General features: G+C 37.1%; 1 long non-coding RNA gene across 1 annotated transcript; it reads right to left on the reverse strand.

Annotated features, from left to right (window-relative positions):
• Positions 1 to 594: 594 nt before the first annotated feature.
• Positions 595 to 5,210, reverse strand: LOC128629596 (uncharacterized). The gene is made up of 3 exons (XR_008393955.1): positions 5,050 to 5,210; positions 1,543 to 1,656; positions 595 to 1,345 (listed from the first exon to the last, which is right to left on the reverse strand). It is a non-coding gene; the product is annotated as an uncharacterized LOC128629596 (long non-coding RNA).
• Between the last annotated feature and the right edge of the window lie 2,159 nt (positions 5,211 to 7,369).

A 7,369-nucleotide genomic window follows, 5' to 3' on the forward strand; every position in this document is an offset into this window, starting at 1 on the left:
TATATTTACATAGATTTGAAGTCATTCATTACACAGGGAAATTTTCCCAAGAGCTAAGAATTAATATTTGCAAAAATTGTAGTTAAAATTTGGAACAAGAAAAATTAGACAGACAATCATGTTGCAGGGGGACAAACACTACATGAGGATAACTGTAACATATACATGAAGTTCCAGTTTTTGATTCCAGCATTGCAAGATATTAATCAAATTTTGTAATAAATCATATACAAATGTATGCTCAATGATGCACATGCATATTGTATTTTGTAATTGGCTGTATATACCTCATAATGTGGTGTAAATACACTACACAAATATTTATACACAAAGTTGCACACATTACAATTCTATTTTTTCCTAATCAGATGTGTAATCCTTTTTGTACCTATAATTTCTTGAAAAGTCCTCATTTTCCAACATTATGTGGCAAAATACAATTAAAGCATATAACATATCGCATGCTTTAAAAAATCCGTAATTAAACAATGCTTCAATAATGTGGATGTTAGATTCTGGTCTATGGAATTCCCATGATGAATCTTATGAAGGACTGACAACAATGATATAGTTTAACAAACTCTGAATATTTTTAATAAACATGCATGAATTTTAGTAAATGCAGACAAAGTGAATAGCCAGATATACTCATGTATTGCTAATCAAAGAAATTTTTTTATTAATCAGACATCAAATAAATCCAAATGGAATTCTCAGTATATACAAGCTCATTAGAATTGTACTGTTTGGAGGCTGTCACGCGAGAGAGAGGAATGAGATTCCAAAATTGAATCTGAACTGGACTCACACCCAATTCTTGTAGGATGCACTGGAGATCCCACATAGCTCTGCTGTGAACAGACAGTGGATATATCTGAATATATGACATTTCATTTCATTGGTATACACATGTACTATATGATGCAGTCTTAACCAACAATTTCGGAATTAGTAAACTACAGACATTAGCTACACATTCCTGAACGCAAGAAAGTGAACCACAATTCACTCATAATTTGAAACCTCCAAATCAATCATCAATATTCACAAAAGGTTTGGAGTATGTATGCATTTTCAGTTATATGCATAGTGGAAAGGTTTTTGCTTTTCAAATGGATATAAAAACTAATGAATCAGTCAACAATGTTACACAATGGCACATTTGTTTGAATGATAAAAGAAAAAGAATCACAGAAGTTGTAGATTTAAATTCTAGACTTAATCATAAACACTCATTATGTTTCTTGCCACCTTTCCTGGCTGGGGCATTTTTTAGGTAAGCTGCCGATGGCCTCTCTGCAACTGGCAACAGTATATTCACGTCCATGGGCTCGTTCGGCAATATCTGTAACATAAATATCAACAAAAACATTCAGCCTTGGAATGCAATAACAGAAAATGTCCAATTTCTGAATGCAAAACTTTCTTTTCTAGAGTTTGCAAAAGGAGGCATATACTGTCATGTATACATTTTTTATCCTTCATACTCACAGTGTACCAGGTGATACACTTAATCATGATCAGTCAAAGCCAGCTTCCCACCTTTTGACCCTTTCAACGAAAACATTCATCACAGGCTGTTCTCCCCAATTCTTTGGAGAATGGAGCGAACTGTCTCTCCAATGCTGCTCCCCTCACTGTCTTCAAGTAAGCACGCTAAAAGAAATTCAAAAAAAAAAAAATCTCTGGAATACATGGTCCAACATAAGATACAATTCCGTCATTTAGTCACCTAGGATTGTATGACAATTTTTATATTATGATCAAAAACTTCAGTTCATGTAAACATATAGATTTATTATTCTGAGATTTATTATTATTATTCTGAGTCAAACTCCAGGTGAACTATAACAAGGGTGACTTACAAAACAGTTGCAAAGTTTTTAGCTATTCTTCAGTTGTTGTCTATTGTTATTGTTCAGTTGCAAATATACAACTGTGTATCATCAGCATAATAGTGGAAGCTAATTCCATGTTTACGAATAATTTGACCTAGAGGTAGCATATATAAAGTAAAAAGCAGTGGGCCTAAAACAGAATCTTGTGGAACACCAAATTTAACCTCGGTATGCGTGGAGAAGTCTTCATTTACATCTACGAACTGATAACGATCGGTCACATAAGACCTGAGCCAGGAGAGGACTGTTCCCTTAATGCCAACAACATTTTCTAATACATCAAGGAGAATAGTATGATTTATACTATCAAAAGCTGCACTAAGGTCAAGTAACACAAGCAGTGAGACACAACCCTGATCAGAGGCCAGTAGTAGGTTATTTACTACTTTAACTAACGCAGACTCTGTACTATGATGAGGTCTAAATCCTGAGTGATATATTTCATGAATATTATTCCTATGCAAGTATAAGCATAACTGCTGTTCTACAACCTTTTCTAAGATCTTGGAGGTGAAGGGGAGATTTGATATGGGTCTATAGCTGGACAGTTGAGAGGGGTCAAGGTCAGGTTTTTTAATCAGGGGTTAATAACTGCTAATTTAAGTGATTTAGGTATATAGCTAGCACTAAGGGAAGAAGTGATTATATTTAAAAGTGGTTCAATTACTCCAGGACAAATCTGTTTAAAGAAACATGTAGGTACAGGATCTAGTATGCAAGTTGATGAATTCGCTGAAGAGATTAATGAAGCTAGTTCGGTCTCTCTAAGGTGAAAACATTCTAAACATTGATCTGATATTGCTATATTATTATCTACAGGGTTCGATATAATACTGTCTGGTTTTAATCTAATAGCCTGAATTTTAATATTTTCAACTTTACCAATGAAAAACACCATGAAATCTTCTCTGCTATGTAATGATTGAGTGCTTCTTTCTGTAGTGGTTTTATTCCTAGTTAATTTTGCTACTGTGTTGAACAGAAATCTAGAATTGTTTTTGTTATCTCCTATTAAGGTGGTGAGAGAGAGACTTTTCTAGCATCACTAAGATATTTTCTATCGTTCAGCAGACTCTTCTTCCATGCTGTTTGAAATATTACCAATTTGCTTTGACGCCATTTACGTTCTAATTGTCGAGTGGTCCGTTTTAAGGTACGCATTTTATCGTTATACCAGGGTGCTAGATTTTTCTCTCCAATTAATTTTCTTTTGAGTGGAGCCACCCTATCTAGCGTGTAGCGGAGTGTTGACTCTAAGCATTCAGTCATCTGATCGAGTTCTATCGGATAAGACGGTGATCCAAATCTAATTGATGTCTCTGGGAGGCTGTTTATGAAGCTAGATGCAGTAGCTGATGTGAAAGTATGTTTTATGCGGTAGGAAGGCGAGGTGGAAATATTATGATCAATACATATTATGAACGAGATAAGATAATGGTCTGAGACAACTTCAGACTGTGGAAATATGACAATATTTTCTATATTTAATCTGTATGTTAGTATGAGCTCAAGAGTGTGAGCACTATTATGAGTAGGTCCCATTACGTTCTGATTAATCCCTACTGAATCTAAGATGGACACAACCGCTGTGCAAAGAGGGTCTTCTGGGTTATCAAAGGGGATATTAAAATCACAGACGATTAATGCTTTACCTACAGAAACAACCAGGTTTGAGATAAAGTCTGCAAATTCACTAAGAAATTCAGTATATGGTCCTGGGGGTCTGTAAATAATAGAGGAATTGACTTATTTTTTTGTGGCTACATAAGTTATACTGGTATAAAGAATTACAAAAGAATTAAATTTATGACTAGGTTTTTGTGTGATGCCTAGATTTTGACTATGGATGAGACCAAACCTCCTCCTCTACCAGTTGAACTAGGCTGATGTACATAACTGTATCCAGGAGGACTGGCTTCATTTAATGCTATGTACTCGTTTGGTTTAATCCAACTTTCCGTTAAACACATTAAATTACATTACTGATCAGTAATGATTTCGTTAACAATAAGAGCCTTAGACACAAGAGATCTAAGGTTTAATAGTCCTAGCTTCAGATTAAAGGTGCTGGATGTGCATTCAGTATGATCTAATTTTAGGGATGCACCCAATGTTCGGCAACCGAAATTATAAGTGAAAACACCGAATAAATTTGACCGAACAATGACGTGTTTGATGGCGTGCCAAATAGCCCAGCAACCAGAGTGAGATGCGCAAATTTAGCACGTTCGGAGCAATCAGGGGGCATGCGCATGCACGAGCTACGTGCACGAGCGCATGCTCTTCAGATGTTGACAACCGTGACATTGTTTACTGTCAACACATGCGTTTGTTTTGTTTCTGTTCCGGAGTATTCCGTCACGTCGCGAGACGTAAGGGAGTAGAGTATAGAGTAGGGAGCAGGTAAAGACGTATTTATTTAAGGGAACATAACATTAACAACGTACCTAACTATACTATATGTACTATAATACTTCGCAAGGTGTACAGGGACGCGAGCGGTATACATCCCCAATATAATCAGCCATATATAACCGAATAGAACCATTTTTTGCACTCTTGTCAATGCACTTTTAATGCACTTTTTTGTTGTAGGCTACAGAGTGCTCCATTCTTTCAGCAGTCAGTTATAGGCCTAACATAGGCTATTCAAGGGGGGCTCAAAGATGACCACATAAAAATATTTTTATTTTACTCATTTATTTATTTAAAGTTATACTGTGCTTTGTTGGTAGCCTATGCTAGCTGGAATGAAAAAAAAATGTTCAGTGTTAAATAAATATTTTGAAATTGTAGATTTTGTAATTGATTTTTTCTTTGAAAAGCAAGACAAAATAGTAAAAAGCACATTTTGACTATTTAATTTATGCAGTAGTGAAAAAATGGTAAAATAAATGGAAAAAACGTGTTCAGTATTCGGCCATTGGCCAGGTTTTTCATTATATTCGGTTCGACCAAGAATTTTCATTTTGGTGCATACCCATCTAATTTTTTGTTAATTTTGTTAATTTTTTGTTAATAAAACAAACATTACGAAATGTTCTATGTATTTGTATAGCTTGGGGAACAGACAGTTTTGTACTACAAGTGTTGAACTATTAAGTGAACCTTGCTTATGATGAACGTTGTTGTTGTAGGAAGATGTACTTACGGTAGGCAGTCACTTGGTGTGTAGCACCTTCGAGATGTTGTCTGACAGCAGTTCCGCTCCGAGGCTGCTGGGGTGCAGGCCATCAGGACGAAACAACCTAGGATGCTCCCAGAACAGATTCCAGTTATTAACTAAAAGCAGATTCTGTTCATTACACCAGTGGTTTTCAAAGTGGGGGCCGCCAGAGGGGCCTCAACAATTTGGTGTGAAAAATAAATAATACATGATATACATACATATATACATATACATATATATATATATATATATATATATATATATATATATATATATATATATATATATATATATACACACACACACACACACACACACACACACACACATATACATACATATACATACATACACACATATATATATATATATATATATATATATATATATATATATATATATATATATATATATATATATTATATAATGTGCATGCATTACTATAACATGTTATTTGTACCAATATTAAAATCACATTTGATATACCTAACTTTCTAATTGCTAAACAGACAAAACATCAACGTTAAAAAGGGGGATATATTCAGAAGTCTGTATTTTTAATGTGTTTTAAAAACATATTGCAGAAGGGGGGCCTCGATCAAATGTTAATCCGATTTGGGGAGCATTGATCTGGAAATGTTTGGGAACCCCTGCATTACACCAAGAAACTAACCAGTCATTCAAAGCAAGAAGTCTACTGAACTTTTCAGCTCCACGTCTGTATGAGGGAAGAGGTCCAGAGACAATGATCTATATGGTGGGTGATCTGCCTCGTACCGTTTCGATCAGGCTGGCGAAGTCCCTCTTCAGAACCTCTGTCTGCCGCAGCCTGATGCACGCTCTAATGCGCTCGTCCTTCTTCAGGATCCCGGGTACCTGCACAGCGACGTCAAGGACACGAGCACCAGAAAAACAATGTGTGTACACCATACCCTTTGTTGAAGCTATGTGGACGTTTCGCACAATGGAGTCCACGATGATCACAGCGTCTGGTCTGATCTGACGGAGAGGGGTGAAGCGGTTCCTGGTTGGGATCTCGAAAAGTCCTTGTGTGGGGTATGGCTCTCGCCTTTTGCTGCTGGTGCACCCAAGGTCCGTGGTGTGTCGGCGCCGGTGTGACGGAGACCTCGGCTGGAAAAGTCTTGGGTGCACAGTCCCTACACAGAGAAACACACGGTGTAGAGGGGCTGGGAGTGGTAATACCACGCTGCATGCTTACCTTGGATACGTAGGCAGAAGCACAAGATGTTTCTAGCGCGGTTCTTCGCTCAAGCAGCTGGGCCTGCTTGTCGAGTAGCTCACGGATCCGTTTCTCCACATCTTCCAGTTCCAGCAGCACCATGTGCACCTCGAGCGGGTCCTCATCTGCACTCAAAAGCGGAGAAACAACAGACATATTTGCTTTAAAAAACAGCGGTAAATGAGATAAATGTGAAATGTAAACAAGGCTAGCGATAAGGTGATGCTAGCGGGCTAAGAGCTAGTCGCGGATGTTTGTAAGAACCGATAAAACTTAGCGACAGCGCAACGTTACGGGTGTTTTATCTAAAGTGGTATCAGTGATATTTGTAAACGTTGTAAAGGTAAAAAAAAAAAAAGTAAAATAATTTTAAAGTATAGAGATTAGAAGAAATTAGCACCAGCTCGAGGGACACTGCTTCCTGCGACATGTTGTGGATAAAAATGACATGAAATAAACATGAGGGAGACCTAGTATGAGTAATATGTAATTTTATTGATAATTCACAGGACTGGTGGGTGCGTAATCTTGAGGAGAGCGGTAGGGGGAAGAAAATGGGGTGTGTCCTGGGGACATGGGATAGTCAGCAAAGGTGAAATAAGGAGACCACTGAGAGTAGGGCGGACTGACAGGTGAGAAGAGGGAAGAATGGTCAGATTCAAATCCAGCGCCTCCAGTAAAGGAGAGAAGGAAAAATGACGACGGGCACCTAGACACACAGAAGTGGTATTAGGCGGATATTGACGAATTGGATTCACACTTTAAGAGTAACACACTATGGTTTATTAGTCAAAAAGTCAAAAAGAAGTATAAGAGCTGAGGAGTGCAAACACACATACACACACTCTCGTACAGTCAAGGGCGGGCATGTAGACATACACACACACACTCTCTCTCTCTGTCTCTCTCTCTCTCTCACACACACACACACACACACAATTATAACTTTATAAGAATAATAAAAAGGAGTATTAAGATATTATAAGGGTAATATCTTATAATAATAAAATATAAAAAATAAAGAGTAGTAGGATATGTAGGATAGTAGAAGGGTAATATAAT

Source organism: Ictalurus punctatus, chromosome 4, assembly GCF_001660625.3.
Source record: "Ictalurus punctatus breed USDA103 chromosome 4, Coco_2.0, whole genome shotgun sequence".
NCBI lineage: Eukaryota > Metazoa > Chordata > Actinopteri > Siluriformes > Ictaluridae > Ictalurus > Ictalurus punctatus.